Genomic DNA, 20,378 nt, shown 5'->3' with positions numbered 1-20,378 from the left:
GTGCTTGATTTGGATACTCCTGGAAACTCCATGCTTTCTTTCTCCCCTTCCTTCCTTCCTTCCATGTATGGAATACCAACATTTATGTCATGAGAGTTTTTCCCCATGTGTTTGTTTGAAGATCATGCATGTAGTAATGTTAAAATAATCTGATATAGAATAATTTTCCCACATACTTAATTTTTGCCTCCAACTGCATCCCACCTAGACATCTTTTTCACCTACTTCCACTCTGATAATTGACCAGTCTTTCTCTCTTGGATCACTAATTTGTCCAAATAAGACTAAAATGCAATGATCCCTTGAAACATGGTCATCTAGTCACTATAGTTTGTATTTCCCCATTTATTAGGTATCAGGACTTAATTCTGACATGTAATAAATAGTATTTCAGCTTGAAGAGGCAGAGGACATGAATTCAATTGAAATCAGTGCATTAATTTTGTCTCAGACTCCTCATGAACTGTTTCAAGTTTGGATGAACAATTAATGCATCAGTGACTTTAACAGACAGGGAAAAGATGATGATGAGTAAGCAAATAATGGCTTGCTTCAGCACACAGCAGGCTGCAGTTTAAAAAAGTAAATTTCATCATGTTTTGAAGGTTTTGAAGAAGAAAAGGGAGAATAAAAATCTTTAAACCTTTGCAAGTCTCCTACATAATTATGCCAGTGTTAATGTGAGAATCTACAGAGTATCCTGCTTAATGATATACGTAGGTGTGGAGGTTTTTTATTCATTCATGGATATATTTGTGGAAATAATCATAGATAAATGACTTTTTTCTAACCCTTTACAGGAATATTTGCATCTCATGTACATTCATGCTCTAGTGCTGTGGAAAGAACACTAGTGCTTAGATAGCATGGTTTCCTTCCAGAAAACTCTTTTTTCCTATTGATTTGAAACTTGTGCCCTGTTCTGCCTGGGTCAGCAGAGCAGTGCCACTCTGTCTCCAGATGGAAGTTGTCTTTCCCTTTCTTCATCCTGTTCTGAAATCACCTTGAATTCCTGCCTCCCACAGCTCTGCCCACTGACAAATAAGTGCAGCACCAGTTCATTGTCTCCATACCTGTGCATTATTTGATGCCATTCTACAGAACCTGGTGGAGATGTGTGGGCTGTGAAAGTATTCAAGGATTTCTGTATTTTCACACCTGAATATTGTCACAAATTTAATAATGCCTCTTCTGCCTAATGCAAACTGTTTAAATTCATATGAAGTTCAAAAAACACACCTATAATTATTATCATAAAAATTTTAATTTTGCCACAATACTTGCTTCAAATGTGCACAATTTCATATTAGAGGTACTGGGCTTCCACCTCGTACTGAAATATTTTAATTCAAAGGATAAACCAAGAGGCTTGAAGAAAAGAATGGACCAGATGAAAGCCTCTCTAAATACCATACAAGTCCAAATGAGCAAAGGAGTTATCAACAGTGAAATTTCTTTATTTTTCAAGTTCAATACTAACTTCTTTCTACTTCTAAAACTTCCTATACTTCTTCCATCTAATCCTACATTTTCAACAAATAATCAAATGCTCAGTTCCAATGTAAACTACAGTTCTATATTAACCTATATAATCCTAAAAGCCTAATCTCAAATTTGAAAAAAAAAATCCAGAGGTCAGTTATTTTTATGGCTGAAGCAGATGTGTGGTGCCAAAACTCCACTTATTGCTTGTCAAATTCAGATATTCGGCTCTGAATATGGGACAGCTTTTTGTGGAGGTACTGGCACCTGCTCTTCATTTCAGAGTAGCTGGGGCTACCCTGTGAAGGAGAAAGCAAAAGAAAATTAGGGCATGCAAACATTTCTGCAGAGTTTAGAATCTGGTGTCCTTTGCTTTAAAAAAGCCTTGAGCCACACTCAGCAGTAACCATGGCCCTGCAGGTCTGGCGCCACACATACCTGCTGTAACTGCTGATACTCTGTCAGGATTCGATGAAGCAGAATCTGCAGAAAAAAAACCATGAAGAATGTTTTACTACAACCATAAAATGTAAGCCAAGGTAAAACACTAAAATACCCTGGGTTAGGTTCTGGACATTTTCTTCTCTGTGAGCCACCACTCTTCTGGGAGCTTTGCAAAACCAATCCCCAGCTCCAGCATCCCCCAAATCTGCAATTAAGGCTCTCAATAGGGAACAGAAGGAGCACATGCTCCAAGACTCTGCTTGGGACACACCTCACCTTACTCTTTCTTCATAGAAAGCTCAAACAGGGTGTTTTGGGCAGGGTCTCACAAAAATCAGACCCAGCCCAAGCAGTGTCTGAGCACATATGCCAGTGCTGCAGTTTCCCTTTGTCTCACTTAGCAACTCCAGGGAATCCAAAACATTGCTGGGATGAAACACACTCCTCACAGTTTTATCTTTCTTTACCTGATAGGCTTCAGAGCCTTGAATCAGACTCTTCCATTGCTCATAAAACTGTGTAAAATCTTTGTTGATCTTATCAATCTGAAAATGTAAATTCCTGTATTCCTCATACTCTGCATTGAAGTCATCCTTGTAGTGCTGGCATTGCTCCAAGGAGACTATGGCATTGTATTTTCTAAAGGAAAAAAAATGGGTCATTTTTCTGTGAGTGAACTCTAAGAGAACATTCTAATGTGTTCCTATTCCATAAAGCTCATGTGTAGTTTTGCAGCAACCACGTGGCAAATGTCAAACAGAGACTCCCAAGGTTCGAGTTAGTTGCTCTGGGACTGACTGTTTCTACATGCAAGTTCTTTGCTTTAAGAGGATGTAGTCAGGTCACTCCAGAAATCTGCCACATTTCTATGACACTTAGTTACTAATAGTTTATATTGTAGAGGTTTGCTTCATTAGCAAATGAAACACATTTGGAAAATATTGGCACTTCTTTCAAATATCAAATGACCAACAAAGACCACAACTTCAGGAAGAGAATAAACATTGCTAAGCTATATTATCTTTCTATATAGGAAAAACTTTTAAATATACATTTACTTTTGAGAACCCATCTGAAATACATTTTTGGCAGGAACTGAATTTATGGTTCTGGTTACACAGAGTTGAACTTTTGAGCTCCATTGATGTCTGCCTGTCTAACAGCAAAGCAGAGTTCATGATAATATTTGATTCTTCTAGTGGACAGCATTTACAAAACTGAGCCTGGAACTGAGGTGCTTGTAATGCAGCCATTAAAAACAAACTCTGTATAAGTCTGAAAGTGCAACTACAAAAACGCAAACCACATCAGCTCCTAACGAGGGTAAAACTCATTAATGCCTGAAGCCTCTGATGGGTGAAAAATTTTCTTCATTCCCTTCTCATTCAAATAAAAATGAGTAAGGTTTACCAAGCTCGTGATACAAATCCAAGAAGTGTCAATGAGAATAATAGACACCACTTCCCAACACTGACACACCAATGCTTCTGCTCCTCCTGGCCTGCACACCAGCTTCTTTTGAATGACAAAAACTCCCTCACATGGGAAAAAATCCTCTTAAACACCCTGAGATTAATTGCTACAAGCAGTAAATCATTAACAAGTTGAAATTCAGTACCAGGACAGAGAGCAGCTTGTGCCAGGGATGCATCCCAGGCCAGATGCACCTGACTGCTGTGCTGGTGTGTTCTGAACTCCACAGATGTCTTTCAACATCTGGGGAGGTACTAGAGAAGAAATAGCCTGGACTTCTGGGTTCTGCCCAGTGACATTTCCTAGCAAGAGTCCTTGCACAGGCCTCACTCAGCTGCTCCCCTGCAGGACCACCTTGCCCTCAGCCTTCCCACGGAGCATCCCTGGCTGTATCCAATGTGACCCAGGGCCCTGCAGTGCCTGCTCCAAAGGACACAGCTGCCCCAGAGCCCCAGGGCTGCAGGAGGCCTGGGTGCCCTTGCCAACATCACTGCTCTGACAGCAGCTGGCAGCCATTCCAGTGTTTGATACCACACACACACAGTTCTGCCTCCCCTCCTGCACTGCAAATACAAGGGGGGGATGCAGCAGCACCACTGCTGCAGCTGACCCTGAGCAACTGCACTGCAGGAAGGGAGGGCCAGCCCAGCCTGAACCCACCTCGGTGTTCATTTCAGCTCTTAGCCGTGCAGGGCCAGCAAAACCTTCTCAACATCATCCTTTCAGAACTGGGAAGAGCTTCACAGGGCACCCACTGCGAGTGCCAAGGCTCAACTGCTCTTTCACTCACCTCAAGTAGTCTGCTTGGGTGTTTGTGGCAGAGCATGTGGAGACAATGGAAGTTTGTTTTCCTTCTCCTGCAGAAAAGCAGAATTTTGACACTCTTCATCAGGAGATCTTTCAAAAGCCAAAAAATACCCACTGGGTGGTCTTGTAAAAGTCCTTCAGAGCTTTGTTATCACAGAAAATTACTCAAAAAAAGCTCCAAAAATCAATAATGGGGCACACAGAATTTTCTCTCCAGTAGCCAGTTCTGGGCTGTAGAAAGAAGGCATGGCCACTTTTCTCTACTGCACTACCATGGTGTAAAGCCCAGCTCAGCTTTTCTGTTTTGAATGCATGAGGTGGCATCTCTACAGCCATTCCAGTCATGCAGCAGCAGATGTAGTTTCACAAAAGACAACAGCTTGAGATAGACAGAGGGGGAGAGAGAGTGATGAACATGGAGGTTCTAAAAAGAAATAGAGAAAAAAGCTGGAGTTCTTCTCATGCCATGTTTTTATGGCCACTTCCTTGTCCATTCCAGAGGCCCAAAGTTCCCATGAAACAAAGTTTGGATGAAAATTTTCTGCACTCTTGTCAGCAGGAGAGTCACAGTATGTTCAATACAACCTGTAAGAACATCTTTGCTGTGAGCATTTCATTTCCAAAAGTGCCTTTGCTCTCATGGCTCAGTCAGCACAAAAGCTGCAGCCTAAGCCCCAACTTGAAACACAGTCCAGATTTTTCCTTCACCAGCTGCTCTGAATTTGGTGGCTCCTGAAGAACAATGCTCACATGTTTTTAGACTCAAGCAAGAATCTTTTTCTTGCTGTAGAGACTGTGTGTAAGGAAAAGACACTTGCATCCCTTCCAGCCCGAGATCTAAGAGCAGCTGTGACCATCTGTACCTGTGGGTACTCAAATCTTGGGCAGTACAAAGGTGGTACCTCCAGAGCCACTTGGGAACCCCCACCACTGACAAGACCAAGGGTGAAGATGGACTGCCTGGACCACAGAGAATCCATGTGGTGGTGATGTTTTCATAACTAATGTTTCTCTCTTCTCTACACCCCACCTCTCCTCTCTTATTCCTTTCTATCTCTCTGGGTTGCATTTACTGTTAATAACATCTGTACAATTGAAAAGGATCTCACTTGTTGCCTAATTTGGGTAGGAGCTTATCTGAATAACCAAATCACCACAGTTCTCCAGGGAGGAGTTAGGAAAAGCAGCATATTAATACCTTCATCAAAATCCAAAGGATGTGACTGCTTCAGCCTTCCCAATTCATTTTTCTCTCCGTTTGAATTGGAGATCTCCATCTGCTCCATGGCAGGCTCTGGGACTCTAGAACTCTGGAACTTGTTGTTCTGGTGCACCTCATGGGTGCAGGGGGAAATGGAGCCAACCCTTGGAGACATGTTCTGATTACAAAGGGCTGTGGAAGGCAGCACCCAGGAGGAAGAGAGACCTCCAGCTGCTGGCTGGACGTGACTGGTGAACTGCTGGTGACCAATTCGCCTCTTCTTGCTCAGCACAGGACTGGTGAAGTCAGAAGCCAGAGGCCGTTTCTGCATCAATAACAAAATAATTAATTCATTAATCTATGATCAGGATCAGGATTTGCTCCCATTTGTAAAATAATAGCATTTCTGAAGTTGCAATGGTTAAAAAAACATCTTCCTTAGATAAAAAGATCATTCATGCTCTATGTCATTCCTACTTTCTCATCAAGACTTCAAGTTTGTAGCTAAAAGGCTTTGGTAGAAAGACACTCCCTTCAGCAGCTCTATCTAAGGCTTCCCCAAAATGGGGAGGTCCAGTTGTTTTTTTTATAGCTCCCAATTCATGCTTGTACACAGCTCTTGATGTCACACATACACATGATTTACTAAAGAGTCTGTTTTAGCTGTCTCCCTGTTAAAGACAAGATCAGTGCATCACTGACACAACCCAGGAGTACAGGGTGTTGTGGCTGGTTGTGAATTCTCATCAGGATGATGAAAAAAGACATCAGTCACATGTCAGGATAATCTTGTGCTTTTAGGTGCAGTTGCCTTCACTCCAGCAGCCACTCCACTCTTTAAACTCAAAAGCTGATGGCTAAAATATTCTTTACTTTACACAAGAGACTTTCACAAGTGGTGACTTATGAGCTCTTCCATTTTCTTCAGTTCACTTCCATCTCTCAGCTCCTCCCAAGGACCTTCTCAAAGGTGCTGGCTCACATGGCACAACACATGGCCACAAGCTCCTCACTCCCACAGCAAAATCCAGGACTGAGGATGGAGTAGAACAGGACAGCCATGCTGTTCCCAGGCAGGGCAAAGGAGGAGAGAAATTAAGGCAGAGAAGGGAGTGAGGGAATATCACACTTCCCTAGATCCTGTGCTGGTCCTGTCACATGGATAGTGTAGATCTGGAGTAAACAATGAGAATGAAAGCAAGAGAGAGAGAAAAGGAAGCCAGAGGGCCCCATCTGCCCCACCCTTTTATGTACAGCAGCCTCTTATGTACAGTAGTCTTTTGTCCCAGTTTTGTCATGCATGCAGAGCCAGCCCTTTGAGCCCTTCTGCAGGGAATGAGTTGAGAGTGGGGACTGAGCTCAAGTCTCCAGGCAGAGCAGAAAGTTGGCTCAGGACAGTGCTGCTGCACCCCTGCAGGATCCTCTCTTCTGATCACAACCTTCCTGCCAAAGCAGTCAGAATGCCTGAGGCACAACATGCTTTGGCCTGGTCCTGCACATGCACATCACAGCTTTTACACCATCAGCAGAGGGCCAAACCTTAATACACAATAGAGAATGTTAAAAATGCACCAAATACCTGAGCAGGTCTTGCTGGAGCATGTGTCTCAGAAGGTCCTGGAGATGGTGCTTGCCTGGTGCTGGTGGGGTTCTGAGATGGAGTTGATTTGCTGTGAGGGTGGTGAAACATTTCATGTTCCAAGGCCTCAATATCAACAGTCATAGTTCTTTTGTTTCAGGTTATACAGACATTCAGTGTCAGGAGCCAAGGAAACAGCATGAAGCTGATTTGAGGGAGCTTTAGGCTGGATATCAGGAAAACATTCTTGCCCCAGAGAGCACCCAAGCTCTGGAACAGGCTCTCGTGGCCCCTGGTCACTGTAGCAGGAACTCAAGAAGCATTTGGACAATAGTCTTGGGCACAGGGTGTGATTCTTGTGGTGTCCTGTGCAGGGCCAGGGAGTTGGACTGCAGGACCCTGATGGGTTGCTGCTGACTCAGCATATTCTAACAAGTGAGGCTTCATCTCCCAGGGTGTTTGTTCTGAAGAGTCTCTTCTCCTTCCTCTAAAGACTGAACTTACCTAGCAAGTATCACCTTCAACTTCTCCCTATCCATTTCAGTGTAGCCAGGCCAATCAGTCTGAAGGGTCTGAAACAGATGTTCCTTCAGACTGAAGGAATTATCCTTTAGATTCAGGTTGGCTACCTACAGGCAGACATTTCAGAAAACAAACCTTTATTATGATTTCTAAATGCAAACTACAGAAATCCAGCTAGTTCTGAACACCTCTTTGTGTTCACCCAACTGGAACTGAACAATATCCTTTGACACAGAGAGGATTTATTCCTCTATCACATGAGTTTTAAGCTGAATCAAAGTATCACTGATTGGAAATAAGTGAGTATTCATATTTCATAAGTGTTCCTTTCAAAACAACATTTAGTGCCACAATGTGTAAGCAGAGCTGGTCAGGCCCAGTGTCCCTCCCTCTTCATGTGGCAGAGCCAGGGTTCATTCCTGCAGAGTCCTTCTATGAGAAAGTCGTGCTCTTGTCTTGTTCTATTCCTTTGACAGTAAATGAGGTTCATATCTTTCTCAAAACAAATACAAAATCTACTCAAAAAGGTAAATTGACCTAGTAAAACCTCAAGACCACTGATATGAAGTGTGCTGGTTTAGACTTCATCACCTGACACTGCTGAGAGTTCCTGCTGAGATGGAAACAGGAAAATCTCCATCACTTTGATCGCTATAACACATTAAATAACTCAACAACACACCACCATCATCTCTCAAAATCTGCCCTTTTTCCTTCTTTGAAAACATAATTAACACTGATATTGCTCTGGTGGTCTCTGTTGATGTCTGTCTCTCATTATAAAAACTGCAAAGTAACAAATATACCCAGAATCAAGAATTCATGTCTTAAAACCAGAACTAGTATTGTGTTGGGAAGGGAAGCAAGTATGTGAATCCATTTAAGAAGCAACTCTGTGCATCCAAAACTGTGTCCATCTGAATTATCCCCCCGGACGTTGCTCATAGCAAAAGAGGAAATATTCTGATGATCTATGAATGTTTGCATAATTCAACAACAGCCATGTTGAACAGGAAATATTTTAAAAGGAAAGTTTCTTATTTAAACAGTGGAGGAACAAGTAAAAATTAAGGATAAAAGAACAACGTGGCGGAAGAAAATTGCTGGAGCCAAACTGCACAATCTCACCTGCTGGAGGATCTTGCCAAGGGTTCCCTTGTCCTTTTGCATGACTCCATCTCTCTGCAAGCGGGCAAGTAACTCTGGCTTCTTGTACGTCCTCAGAGCAAGCAAATGAATCACCCTGTCCCTGTAGGGTCGGCGATAAACAGCAGTGCAAGGACTCTCTTCACTCTCTGCTGGCTTCATGGCTGTTTCCTTCTTCTCAGGTGCACAATGTGAAATGTTTGGTTGGGCTCTTATGATGTCTACTTGTTTTCCCAAAGGAAACGAAAACAGAAAAAGGAATGTCATAAGGGGAATTTGGGAGAATGCAAGCAAGTTGATTTAAAATTATGACTGGAATTCTTTGAGACAGAGTTGAACTTGCATATCCTTGTGGATCACTGTGAGGTCAGAATATTCTCTGATTCTGTAACAAAGCCCAATCCCTTACTGGCACTACATGGAGCATGTTGCAAGGGCACCCTCTACCCTACCAGCAACCAGACCTGTCTCACCTGAGTTCCTCTGTGCCAGTCCAAAGCAAAATTTGCCAGCCCCAGTTCCACAATTGTCTCACTACTGCCACTCTTCAATACCAATTGCTCAATGTGAAGTATTCCCTTAGGATCTATGCAAACTCTCACCAAGAATCACAGAAATCATCATTCACATGTGAAACAGCACATCCCTAATGAGAAATTTGTGGTTTTAATTTTGTCTCTCCAAAAAGACACAACACTGTCACCTTAAAATGCTCTGCACTAAGCTAAGGCAGAGCAAGAGCTGCACTTTCAGTGAGTGACCATCACTGAGCCTCCAATGCAGCCAAGAGTTCAAGGAGAAAGCCATCCTTTCCCAATTGCTGGAATTTATAGGCAAGGGCTTCCCTTGAAATCCAATGCCTGAGTACAACTGAATTGGCCAGAGCTCAGCTGACAAACCAGGTGAGAGTGGTTCCCAAAAAGATCACAAGGTTTGGACAGCACTCCAGGCTGGGATTTATCTGGTACTAAGGAAGCACATGCTGGAGTGAGCTCCAAGAAGAATTTCAACTGCAAAAGCTGAATTTTGACTCGAACAGGCACCAAAACCCTTTGTGTTTTCCTCAGCTCTAGATGTAATTGTTTGCATAGGTGTGAAATGGAAACAGTTTACCTCAGGTTACTCAGATGTAACAAAATTTGGATTGTGTCCTGAACTCATTATTTAGTCTAGAATGTGCCACCTTGGAGCTCAAACATCGCTACAATGTCTACTGGCATAATCATACTTTTTAAAAAAAAAAACCTGCTGCCATCCAAATGCTTCATTCTGAAAACAAAAGTGGCTGGCAGGGAAGATAAAAAGGTATTCATCTGAAATTTGCCTGAACTTTTAATGCAATTGAAGTATTCACTTGTAAAGATCGCAAAAGAAATATTCAACAGTCTTCTAGAAATCCCTCAATTTTTTGCTTGTGAGAATGTCACTTGTGACTTGTGCTTGTGAGAGTGTCATTTGCACGAAGTGCTGCCTCAGCACAATTCCACTAATGTTTCTGTTTCAGTCATCAGCAGTGGCAGAGCTTAGGACAGGGACTGGGCATGAAGGGGAACTGGGAGTCACCTGAACTTTGCATCCTTTTATGTCAGCTTCATGAACGAGTTTGCTCTAAGAGCATCCATGCATTTATAAAAGAATGGGAACAAATCACGTAAGGTGCCAAACACATCAACATGGATTATTATGCAGCTTTTCATTGCTTGTTTAGTGTCCATTTTCTCCTGGTTACTGAATTTAATTCACTTTATAGTTAACTGTTTAATTAATCATAAGCAGTTTATTCATCTTAACCATTGTAATTTTCTGCCTTACAAAGCAAGTAGCTAGGTGTCTTTTGGCAATCTGTTGTCACAGTTGGATGGTTAGATCCCCAAAGTTTTTCATTTTTCTAAACTAACCCTGATAACATTCGATAAACAAAGCCTGAAGGCTTCAAAATCTGGATACCTTGAATCTAAACTTCAAGCCCTCCAAGAACACATTGGAATGGCCAGAACATAAAGAAGAAACTAATAAAGACATTTCAGCCTCACAGGTCAAAAGAACTTTTGTGGGGGAAAAAACTAAAAACAGACTGAAAAAAAGGGACTAATTTGCATGAGAAGGGAGAAATCAACATCCAATACAAGAGAGAACAATAAGTAGTAAATGAGGAGTGTGTATCATTTAGAACCAATGGACAGGAATTTCTATGTTTACTGAAAATATATCAGTAAGTGTAAATGCTTAGAAAGTGGCATGTATGTGGCTGGAGCTCTCCCCTATGCACCAGAGCTGGCAATAAAATAATGTCTACTTCCAATACTAAAAAAATAACTGCTCCTGGGTTTCATTTATCCTTACATTCTTGGTGACCCTGGTCTAAATATGGAACAATGAGGAGTGCACTCATTTTGAGCAAGAGCCATTCCCAGAGCATGAATTGAGTGGTGTCAGAGCAGGGGGAATCTCCCCCTTGCACTGGCAGCTCCTCAGTGTCATCCCTGGGAGTCGCTTCCCCCGGGGCTGCCTCAAAGGGGCCGTGGGGCACCAGTGGGGCCCAGCCCTGCCCAGCTGGTCCCGCAGGGTCAGCAGCACCTGGCACCAGCACCATGGCCAAGCCCTGACCCAGAGCCGACCCCAGAGCCCGGCACAGCCCCTCAGCTGCTGGTGCTGCCCCTCTGGGTCCCCCTGAGGGGCATGGCAGCGGCCGTGGGGGCTCTGCGGGATGCAGTGCGGGCTGGGCCCTGCGGAGCACAGTGGATCGTGCCCAGGCCCGCAGCTCCGCCATCCCGCCCTGCCTCGGCTGATCCGCTGCCACACACACACTGATCCCGCAGCAACATCTGCAACATGGGCAATATGTGCTAGGAAAATGTGTGCTCTTTGTTGTTTGGCCTTTCTGGCTTTCAAGGCTCATTAACAGAAACAGACATTTTCTCCATGAAACAAGAAGGACCCAACAAGCTCCAAGTGATGGCCTGGCCTTGGAAAGGCAGGTTACTTGTTGGCTGAATTGCCTTATTCATGTGTGGGGCTTGATAGGCTTCAGTGGCCTCAGACCTAGGGGAGGTTAGCAAGGCTTGGGAAGATGAATGCACCTCGGATGGTGGACACAAAGAATTCGGAATTGCACAAGGACATTTGGCAGAACCCCAAAAATTAATAAAGCCAATGTAGCAACTGTGTTGAATCAGCTCTGTTGGGTAAAAGGTCGTTCCAGCAGGAGCAGACCATGGCCACCCACTCAAGAAATGTCTCACTATAAAAGAAGAAAGAGACTGAGCATGCAGAGTAATTAGTATGAGAAGTGATAAGATCTGCACCTAACAGCAGACAGAATACTAATTATGAAGAGAATACTGTAACCTACAGTCAATTAACATGAATGGCTTTGCTGGCTAAAATGAATAAATAGTAATGTTCAGGTACTTGTGGTGCTGGCTTTGTGAATTTATCACTGAGCCCCCCCTTTCTGCACAGAACTGTAAATATTTACCTCCACTCAGGTGTGGATCAGCCTCTTGAGCAGCAGGTGTGAGCTCCAACCAGTGTGGATCAGCACTCGCTAAAGGCTCTGGCACCTCCACTCTGGCTGCAGCCGCGGAAGGGTCTGACCCGTCCTGCCTGTGCTGGTGACAATGGCCACGGGTCCTTGGAAACGGGGAGTTCCATGTTCCAGGCTGGGTGGGATGTCACTGAGGAGCCGCACGGGACACACCCGGGACAGATGGAATTCTCAATGGGCACAGGTGAGAATGCCCTGCCCAGTTCCACAACTGACTCAGCTCATTTCCAGCTGCACAAAGGGATGCTCCAGCCACCCCAGGTGCTGCAGCTCTGCAAACCAGGGCTAATTAAGTGTTTCTGCACAAAAGTGCTGTACTTGGCTGTCTGCGGGGTGAAGGTGCAGCTTAACACCCCTCACTAGGGCAGCAAGGGGCAGCCCTTCCAGCACTGGTCTATCCTGCCATGGGCTGGTCAGTCTGTGAGGCTTTGAGCACATACATGCTCGCTCAAATAGCATCTCTTTGACAAGAGCCCCAAGACCTTTCCTCATCCCAGTCTCCTAAAGGGATACAAGCCAGCAGCATGCCCAGGCCCCCACAGACTCTGCAGGATGAGCTGACATGGAAGAGCCAGCACTGACCCTGAACACAATTGCAGGCTGATAGTTGTGCTGACTGCAGGTGGCCATCGAAGTTATTGACACATCTGGAAAAAGTTTTATAGTCAGCTTCTCATCATTTTACTTCCATTTCCTCCATACCCAAGCTTACTCCTTATTTCAGTCAGCTGGCACCAAAAAAACTCTTGTTCAGTCATTACAGGGAGAGGGAATAAAAGCATGTCATTGAAAATGTGCTGAATATGACCATCCAAAGTTCCTTTTCCATATCACAAAATCTTGTCTTTGTGTAAAAGACCATGTCCATATCCAGACCATGTCTCATCTCCTGGCTGCCACACTCACAAGGGCAGGGTAATTTGTGGAATAGAAAGGAAGAAAGCAATTTGTCAAACATCAGAGCCCAGATCTATAAGAGAACTATGTGTCTCTTTAGGAATAACTGGATGGTGTTGCTTATGGATTGGCATTTATGGACTTTTGGAAAGTTATTTCTATGAGCCATCAAAGGAATCCAAGGAGGAAATTCACTGGACTACGGAATGTTCAACAGCCTTTCGATATCTTAAAAAGACATTGATGACAACCCCTGCTCTGGAGTGTCCAGATTTGACTGAACTCTTTGCACTGTTCATCCATGAGCACCTTCACCTTGCACAGTAGCTCCACACTCCAGACTGGGAATGTAGGAAAGAAGCCAGTGGAAAAGAGCGTATTCCTCAAAAAACAACTAAACTATGCACTTGAGGGTTGGCCAGTTCACCTCAGAGCAGCAGCCACCATGGTCCTTATTGTTAGAATGGGCTTGACAATGAATGGGAAAAAATGACAGTTTCTGTGCCACACATGCTTATGTCTGGTTTAGAGCAAAAAGGAGGTCACTGCTTATCCCTGAGCAAAATAATAAAGTAACAGATGGTACTTCTAGAATGAAAGACGTGGTACTAAAGACAGCTACTGCCTTGTACCCTGCTATGTTCCTCAACCCTTCTACACAGAATCATGATCTCCAAGGAAGTATGGACAGTTTTGGGAGTGATCAGTTCCCTGCTAAAGTGGCAATAATGCACTGCAAAGCTCACCAATACAGACAAACACCCAGAAACATCAGAAACCTAGTAGAAGACAAAACTGATAGAGAGGTGGCAGGACAAAGCATCTTGTTGCCAGCTCTATCCAAAGTTGTGAACCTTTCCAAGTCAGTCAAAGAACACTCTAATGAAAAAAATCACTTAGCAAAATCCTCGAATGTCTGATATAGTTGTGAAGGGTGGTGGCTAACAAAAAAACAAGTTAGAGTGTCCAAAGAAATAATGAGACAAGCTATAGAAGACAAATATAAAGAAACCCATGGGGTATTGAGGATTCGGTAGATGATTAGGAAAGGTAGCTACTTGGTGTTAGACTGACAGGAACTGTGACAAGTGAAATATAAAATCTACTTGCAGAGCAATGCACAGATTTAAAAAAGACTGCCATTAGAGATTGCAAAAAAAAAAAAAAAGAAAATTGAGAAAGTTTAAAAATATTCTCCAAGGAAGAAAGGGGCATTCATAGGTCCATTTGAGGCTTCCCAAATATTGTTCTCCCTCAGTCATTTTTCTATCCTTTTGCACAAAACTTTTTTGGCATTGCTGGCCACACCTCTACCCTGTTAGCTGAATATATTAACAACATGAAACAGGGTAAAGATTGGACTTCGAAATTCCCATAGATCTGTGCAAGCATCAACATCTGTGTCTCTCTAGAAAGACTGGTTGCATCAGAGTATTTTTGAGAGAACTACAAAATAGAGTTTCCATAGGGATACATTCAAACAATATATCTTTCAAACATGCTGAAAAATCTTGTCTCCAACACTTGTAAATGTGTTTTACAAAACACTTGCAAAGATCTCAATATTCCTTGGCTCAGTGACAAATTGAAACCAAGATCTACAGGCAGTCCCGGGAGGTGCTTCAGCTGACAGCTTAGAGCAGCCCATCTGCATTCCTCTGTAACCCTCCAAAACAAGGTGATTTGGGGATGGTGTTGTCCAAACTTCTACACCTTCGACCACTCAAGGCAAAGATCTTAAATTAACAAATGTCTTGGGTTCCAATGCCAGGTGTTACCAAGGGTATGTATTCTATCTTCATCTGTTAAAACCAGGTGGGGCAGTTGTCACCATCGGGTCAGACGTGACATTCACACACACACACAGTTGATCAGAAGAACAGTGGTGTCTTTTCCTCTTTACTCTGAGTGTTCTCCACTTTATACGCTCGTAACAATGCCTGATCTTAAGTCATTGACTACATCACAATAGCTTATTATATTCATTGGTGCAAAGCAATTAGTGTCAATATATTTGTCAAATTTTTGCAGAAAATTAATAAGGCACATATGCACAATTACTTTTGCACGTAGTCAAACTACCAAAATCTGTCAAATATTTTTTGAAACTAGTTTCCATGCCAATGGCCACATCTTCTTCCTTACTATGGATACACTTGGAATTCTTCAATTGTTGTTTCTTCTACTAACTGTTCGACTTACAGGCGAGATGTCAAGCCTCTGCATAGATATTTTAATGTGATATAGTGAAAACTGCTGCAAAATGCCAGTCATTAAATGACCATTACATCTGAGGTAGATGTTGATCCAGCAGGGTCACGCCTCACTCATGGTCTGTAAAGGATGACTGTGATTCACCAGCAGAACACAATTTACCCACTTCCCAAAAATCTCTACAGATCTAGTCAAAGTACAGACTGCAAATCTGTTGCTTGCAAGCATCTCTTGAAAGACATCTCAAATTTGCTTTTCACAGGATTCATCTGTAAATCAGCAATATATTACACAGAGATTTCTATAAGCTAGCACTTGCACAGACCCACATAAACTAATGTTCTAGTTTGCATTTTTTCTTTTGCAAGGAAGAAATGAATCAGTTATGCAAATCAGTTATTGCAAGGACCTTATTTCAAGCAATTTCCTTTAGAGCAGACAAAAACCAAGCAGTGGCTGATGTTTAGTATTGACACACTGTCACACCAATGCAAAGGTCGGATGCCCCTGTGTGAACACACATTTCCATGGAAGCGAGCCCGGGCTCTCTCTCCCTCGCCCTGAGCTCCAGCGCCAGGCCGGCCGGGCGGCTCTGCCCTCTGCGGGCCTGGGCCGGGCCGGCCGGGCGGCTCTGCCCTCTGCGGGCCTGGGCCGGGCCGGCCGGGGGCTCTGCCATGGGGCCGCGCTCCTTCTCGGCATCTCGCCGGGCCCCGTCCCGGCACAGCCGGGTCCCCCTGCCCTCAGCACGGCGAGAGCGGGCCCGTGGCTGGGCTGCAATGCTGCTGCTGCTGCTGCTGAGTCTCACAGGAGCCGCCGGGCAGGGCAGGGCAGGGCAGCCATCGCCCCGCGGATGTGCCGCAGCGCTGGCCTGGCTGCTGAGATCCCGGCCTCCTCCAGCACGGCTGCCGGAGAATCCTCCAGCAAACAGCTCCGGCCAGACCCGGCTGGGATCTCATGGCCCTCTGCAGGCCTCGGGCAAAATATTGACTCTTTCACTGCACAGATGAGGCTTGCAGACCTTCCATTCTCTCTGGAGTGAGAGAAAAGGGACAGACACACAGAAACAAAACAACATGAAGACACCAAGGTCAGTGAAATAGAAGTTCCAAGATGGGAGGGATTGAGGACATGCCTCACTCTTGGACTGAAATTCTCTTGTAAGCTATGGAGAATATATAATTGCTACATTAGACACTTGTTCCTGTGTAACTCATGAAATGCATTTTGGGCAGATGAAGCCTTCTCACCACAGCCATGAGCAGAAGCACCAGTGCTGAAGTAAGCAGGTGTTGAAGTAGCTGTGATCCCAAGAGAATTTTGAACAGAGAGAGAGAGAGGAGTGAAGAAGATCCTTTGCCCCCAGGGAAGAAGAAGACCTCTGTTTCATGAGATGGAGATGATCCCCAATTTAGATGAAGAGAACATTTACTCAAACAGTTTCATCCTTAAAAATAGTACCCCGTAAGTTTGACACGGCCCATAAATTCAGCTGTGGGAAGGATGTGAAAAGATGGGAGGGACTTTGCGATTTGAGATTTCCCAGGATGTTGGTATTTGTGGAAATTGAAGTCAGAAGAGAACTGTTTTCTTGTGGAGAAGTCTCCATAGACTGACAGGAGAGACTCATCTCCCTAAGTGATCTGAAGAAAGAATACTCTAGAGGTGACAAACTGACTGAATTGTTTCTCTATGTTGTCAGTGGAAAAGAAAAGAGAGCATGGGGAGGAGGGAGGAGAAGTGTTCAAGAGGCTTTATTCTGATTGTTCTTATTATTTCCTTTAGTTTCTGTTAATAAAGTCTTCATTTATACCCTTTCCTTTGTACCTCTGAGCCTGCTTTGCCTTCCCTCCTAACCCTATCTCACAGCAGGAAATTAGTAGACAATTCTAGTGGATGTGCAGGCAATTTGGCCAGCACTAGAACCCACCACAATTGGTGCATTGGCTGGAAATTTTAAATTGGTAAACTAAAACTACTATATGAAATTGGTGTTACTGCTGGTTGGAAGTGAAACCACCACAACTATTTGAGCATTTTCACACCACAGCTCACAAGAACAGCTCAATTCTGATGGCCCTGACTCAGATGTACTGCAGCCTAAAGCATAAAGGAAAAGTCACTGCAGACAAATTTTACTCAAATGTTGAGATTCAAATAAATAAAAATAAGTCACCTGAAATTGGAAACAGTAAAAATTAGAAGGAAGCAAGAAATGGTGATCCTTGATGCACCAACTTCATGTCAACTGGTGACATGGGCTATGTCACCCCTCTGCTGTGGATGAGCTTTCCCCGGGTGAAGGGCCCCACAGCAGGGCTGGTCTGCACACTGGAGAATGGGCGCTCACTGAGCCTCTCGCCAGAGGCTCCCAACACACACCCAAAGCTTCTCCCTGCCCACCCTTTGGTGCGAGGCTCTGTGCCAGCCTGGCAGCTGACAGCCTTGTGGCTCTTGTCTCCTCCCCAAAGGTGCTAAGCTTGTGCCTTGTGAGTGTTCCCAACTCCTGAGTTTTATCTTATCTTCATCAGTGAACAGTCCAGGGCCTCACCCCAAAGACCTGTTCAGGATATGGTGGCATTCTGTGTAGCTGTTGTAATCCAGTTCTAAAAGTCATTCAAGAAAATGTTTAAGTCAAAACTTATAACATTTCAGTTTCTGATACACAATGAGAAACAAAAGAATCTTTCAGATTAGTTGAGGTTTCAGAAAATGCATTTGTTTACAATCCTACTCTGTAATCCTCTACAATCCTACTCCATATTCCTACTCTATAATCCTACTCTACAATCCTACTCTAGAATTCTAAACAGGGTGTGGAGTAAATGTCCCCTGCAGACCAGCCAGGATGACTGCTCCTGCAGTGGATGTGCTCAGAAAAAAACAGTATTTTTGTGCATTACTAACTCTTCTGCTGAGATGTGTGAGTAAAGAGCCTCTCTTTTTTCTTCACTGTTTGTTTCAAGTCCTGCCACAAGCAGCTTTGCTTTTGCAGGCAAGAAATGCAGTGCAGACAGGCTCCAGGGAAACATTTAAAGAGGCAGGGTAGAGAACAGCAAACAAAATACAAAAGATGGAGTGAGAATACAACATCAGGACTTAAGAGTACAGGAATAGACAAGAGTTCTTTTCAAAGAGGTTGAGCTAACCTAAATGTAGCATTCCTATCAAAATGAACAATAGAAGGAATTGCAGAAGTACTACCAGTCATTAAACCAAGACCAGAGTGAAATCAGCCCCACAGTCACTCAATTCCCCTGAAGCATTTTGTCTCCAATGACTGGTGACAAATCAGGGGATAAAGGAACTGCTAGTAAGCCAAGGAGGAAATGAAAGTTTCATCCCTCCCACAATCCCCCAAGTGAAGAGTGCACAGTAGTGACTTTGTGCCCTCCTGTTCCAACAAGAATCTTAGGTGGATGATCATCAGGTGGAAGGAAGGAAGATGCCACCTTCCTTCCCCACTCTGTTGGCTTCCTGTTTCTGGCCCCTCTCTCCTCAGGATTTCTGTTATCAGGAGCTCTGTCCTCAAAGTCCCTGTGTTCTTTGATCAAGAAAAATCTCAGGTGGACTGCAGGCCTAGGAGGAGGCCAGCGTGCTGATGCCCAGAGTGTCTCTAGGAGACTGCCCTTCTCCTTCTGCCGCAGCTCCTCCTGCGAGTTATGCAGGAAAAACATCAGCTTCCCATTCAGCTGCTCCTCTTGCACGTGCACACCAGCTCCACACGGACACTGAAGGTCCTTGCTGCCATCTGCCCTGCGCTGTTCAGCTCTAGTGGAAGGCGTGCCCTGGCGGGGGATTCAGTGGGACCAGCATGCGCTACAGCCCATCCTACTCCCGGGGACTCCAACCCTCAAAGGCACTGCCCAGCCCAATGGCTTCCTGAGGCACCGGGTAGAGAGCATTGCTGTCCACAAAGACACGCATGAAGCTCTCCATCAGCTCAGCTGTCACTGAGCAACCTCTCCCCAGGTCCTCCACAGGCCACTGTATGTTATCTACTAAACGGATGCTTTCCTTATTCCCAACATCTCAAGTGTCTTCTCTGTCTTTGATTCTACCACTGCTGCTTTCTTCCTTGTCACCATCACTGCCTGCTTTTTCACTGGCAGCCATGTTACTTTGTTCAGCTTCTTTTCTGTCTTCATTCTTGTGTCCTTCCACATTTACACCACCCTCTTTTTCATCCTTGTTTCTATCATTGTCATCCTCTTTTATAACTTCCTTATTTTCTTCCTCAGTTGCAGCAAAACCACTACGGCCTACTTCATTCCCAGGATCACTGCTGTCTTCCTGCTCAGTCCAATCACTGTTTCTTTGTTCGATGGCATCACTGCTTTCCTGCACCTTCACATCTGTGTATTCTTCCTTTCCATCTACATCATCTTCACCTTCATTTACATCATCACTCTTGCCTGTCTTCATATTTGCACCATAGGATTTTTCTTCATTTCCATCTCCTTCTTCTTCCTTTCCAGTGTCCTTGTCTTGCTCCACCTGTACATCCTTGTTTCCACCTTCATTAGCTTCATCTAGGCCTTCCATATTTCCAGCAACATTGCCATATTTGTCTTCATTTACATCATCGTTCCTCACTGTCATATTTGCACCATGGGACTTTTCTTAATTTCCATCTCCTTCTTCTTCCTTTCCAGCATCCTTGTCACGCTCCACCTGCACATCCTTGTTTTCTCCTTCATTTGCTTCATCTAGACCTTCTGTATTGCCAGCAACATTTCCAGGTTCATCTTCATTTCCTTCAGAAGTACTGTCTCCTGGCACATTCCCAGCACTCCATCATGGCCATTGTCACTCTCAACATCACTGTCTTCCTTCATCTTCGCATCACTGTTGCCTTCAATAGCATCATTGTCATCTTCATTTGTAGCAGCCACAGGACTTCCTTCTCTGTCATGTCTGCTGCTGCTGTTGTCTGCCTCCACATCAATGTCACATCAGTGTTTTCTCCGCCTTCCTTTGGATGAACAGTGTCTTCTTCCTGTTCTTTTCCCCTTGTGTCCTCTAAGGTCTTGCAGGAGCTCTGTCCTTGCCGCTGCTGCTGGCCTCAT

The 20,378-nt window shown here is 44.2% G+C and overlaps 3 long non-coding RNA genes and 1 pseudogene across 5 annotated transcripts; 1 reads left to right on the top strand and 3 right to left on the bottom strand.

The window, feature by feature from the left end:
• Positions 1–1,742: 1,742 nt before the first annotated feature.
• Positions 1,743–8,784, bottom strand: LOC306816540. 2 transcript variants are annotated; one of them, XR_013777705.1, is made up of 3 exons: positions 8,637–8,784; positions 6,987–7,077; positions 1,743–1,781 (listed from the first exon to the last, which is right to left on the bottom strand). It is a non-coding gene; the product is annotated as an uncharacterized lncRNA (long non-coding RNA). The 2 variants fall into 2 exon arrangements; XR_013777706.1 differs by lacking the exon at positions 1,743–1,781 and adding an exon at positions 5,515–5,732.
• On the bottom strand, positions 2,410–5,482 carry LOC306816538. The gene is made up of 3 exons (XR_013777702.1): positions 5,405–5,482; positions 4,190–4,256; positions 2,410–2,565 (listed from the first exon to the last, which is right to left on the bottom strand). It is a non-coding gene; the product is annotated as an uncharacterized lncRNA (long non-coding RNA).
• Positions 8,785–12,375: 3,591 nt separating the features above from the next.
• On the top strand, positions 12,376–13,348 carry LOC306816537. The gene is made up of 2 exons (XR_013777701.1): positions 12,376–12,462; positions 13,199–13,348. It is a non-coding gene; the product is annotated as an uncharacterized lncRNA (long non-coding RNA).
• A 2,765-nt stretch (positions 13,349–16,113) lies between these two features.
• On the bottom strand, positions 16,114–19,911 carry LOC306816541 (annotated as a pseudogene). The gene is made up of 2 exons: positions 18,775–19,911; positions 16,114–16,342 (listed from the first exon to the last, which is right to left on the bottom strand). The product of its transcript is annotated as an uncharacterized misc_RNA (transcript).
• Positions 19,912–20,378: the final 467 nt, after the last annotated feature.

The sequence above is a fragment of the Erithacus rubecula genome (assembly GCF_903797595.1).
Source record: "Erithacus rubecula genome assembly, contig: scaffold_661_arrow_ctg1, whole genome shotgun sequence".
Lineage (NCBI taxonomy): Eukaryota > Metazoa > Chordata > Aves > Passeriformes > Muscicapidae > Erithacus > Erithacus rubecula.
Note: the sequence above shows the minus strand (reverse complement) of the source record. Positions and strands in the feature narration are given on the sequence as shown.